Genomic DNA, 2,500 nt, shown 5'->3' with positions numbered 1-2,500 from the left:
ACGTGAATCGCACGTCAGCCACACACTCGAACATGCACCACTCTCGGCCTGCAACGGAGACACACAATACGTAAACATCTGGAATGCGACAATGTCGAGTGCATCCTCTCTGCCACATTGCACCGTCGACACTATGATAACCAGAGCAGTAGGTCCACCTATAAAAGCACAATACCCCACTCCTCCGACAACTACCATTGCTCAGATAAACCAACACCACCAACACACATCCTACACAGAGGGGCACCAAATATCACCCCCCCGCCCTCGTGTTATACCACATGAAAAATTGCAGAAGTGAGAGACACAGACCCGCCAGCCTCTTGCTACAAGCATCGAACCGACGTGACATATCTGACGGTGACTCAGGCATCCGCGTACTGCCACAACTATCCACCCCCCCCCCCCACTCTCTCTCTGCCCCCTTCCCACACAATACCGAATTTAACCAACTTTATCGCTTAACCTAACTGTGGCTGTACCAGATTATCGCTTAACCTAACTGTGGCTGTACCAGATTATCGCTTAACCTAACTGTGGCTGTACCAGATTATCGCTTAACCTAACTGTGGCTGTACCAGATTATCGCTTAACCTAACTGTGGCTGTACCAGATTATCGCTTAACCTAACTGTGGCTGTACCAGATTATCGCTTAACCTAACTGTGGCTGTACCAGATTATCGCTTAACCTAACTGTGGCTGTACCAGATTATCGCTTAACCTAACTGTGGCTGTACCAGATTATCGCTTAACCTAACTGTGGCTGTACCAGATTATCGCTTAACCTAACTGTGGCTGTACCAGATTATCGCTTAACCTAACTGTGGCTGTACCAGATTATCGCTTAACCTAACTGTGTGGCTGTACCAGATTATCGCTTAACCTAACTGTGGCTGTACCAGATTATCGCTTAACCTAACTGTGGCTGTACCAGATTATCGCTTAACCTAACTGTGGCTGTACCAGATTATCGCTTAACCTAACTGTGGCTGTACCAGATTATCGCTTAACCTAACTGTGGTTGTACCAGATTATCCCTTAACCTAACTCAATTTGTCCCTTAACCTAACTCAATTTGTCCCTTAACCTAACTCAATTTGTCCCTTAACCTAACTCAATTTGTCCCTTAACCTAACTCAATTTGTCCCTTAACCTAACTCAATTTGTCCCTTAACCTAACTCAATTTGTCCCTTAACCTAACTCAATTTGTCCCTTAACCTAACTCAATTTGTCCCTTAACCTAACTCAATTTGTCCCTTAACCTAACTCAATTTGTCCCTTAACCTAACTCAATTTGTCCCTTAACCTAACTCAATTTGTCCCTTAACCTAACTCAATTTGTCCCTTAACCTAACCCACGTTGTCCCTTAACCTAACCCACGTTGTCCCTTAACCTAACCCACGTTGTCCCTTAACCTAACCCACGTTGTCCCTTAACCTAACCCACGTTGTCCCTTAACCTAACCCACGTTGTCCCTTAACGTAACCCACGTTGTCCCTTAACGTAACCCACGTTGTCCCTTAACGTAACCCACGTTGTCCCTTAACGTAACCCACGTTGTCCCTTAACGTAACCCACGTTGTCCCTTAACGTAACCCACGTTGTCCCTTAACCTAACCCACGTTGTCCCTTAACCTAACCCACGTTGTCCCTTAACCTAACCCACGTTGTCCCTTAACCTAACCCACGTTGTCCCTTAACCTAACCCACGTTGTCCCTTAACCTAACCCACGTTGTCCCTTAACCTAACCCACGTTGTCCCTTAACCTAACCCACGTTGTCCCTTAACCTAACCCACGTTGTCCCTTAACCTAACCCACGTTGTCCCTTAACCTAACCCACGTTGTCCCTTAACCTAACCCACGTTGTCCCTTAACCTAACCCACGTTGTCCCTTAACCTAACCCACGTTGTCCCTTAACCTAACCCACGTTGTCCCTTAACCTAACCCACGTTGTCCCTTAACCTAACCCACGTTGTCCCTTAACGTAACCCACGTTGTCCCTTAACGTAACCCACGTTGTCCCTTAACGTAACCCACGTTGTCCCTTAACGTAACCCACGTTGTCCCTTAACCTAACCCACGTTGTCCCTTAACCTAACCCACGTTGTCCCTTAACCTAACCCACGTTGTCCCTTAACCTAACCCACGTTGTCCCTTAACCTAACCCACGTTGTCCCTTAACCTAACCCACGTTGTCCCTTAACCTAACCCACGTTGTCCCTTAACCTAACCCACGTTGTCCCTTAACCTAACCCACGTTGTCCCTTAACCTAACCCACGTTGTCCCTTAACCTAACCCACGTTGTCCCTTAACCTAACCCACGTTGTCCCTTAACCTAACCCACGTTGTCCCTTAACCTAACCCACGTTGTCCCTTAACCTAACCCACGTTGTCCCTTAACCTAACCCACGTTGTCCCTTAACCTAACCCACGTTGTCCCTTAACCTAACCCACGTTGTCCCTTTGCCTAACATAGTTCACTGCTCGGAATCT

The sequence above is a fragment of the Schistocerca gregaria genome, unplaced genomic scaffold (genome assembly GCF_023897955.1).
Source record: "Schistocerca gregaria isolate iqSchGreg1 unplaced genomic scaffold, iqSchGreg1.2 ptg001380l, whole genome shotgun sequence".
In the NCBI taxonomy this organism is placed as follows: domain Eukaryota; kingdom Metazoa; phylum Arthropoda; class Insecta; order Orthoptera; family Acrididae; genus Schistocerca; species Schistocerca gregaria.
Note: the sequence above shows the minus strand (reverse complement) of the source record.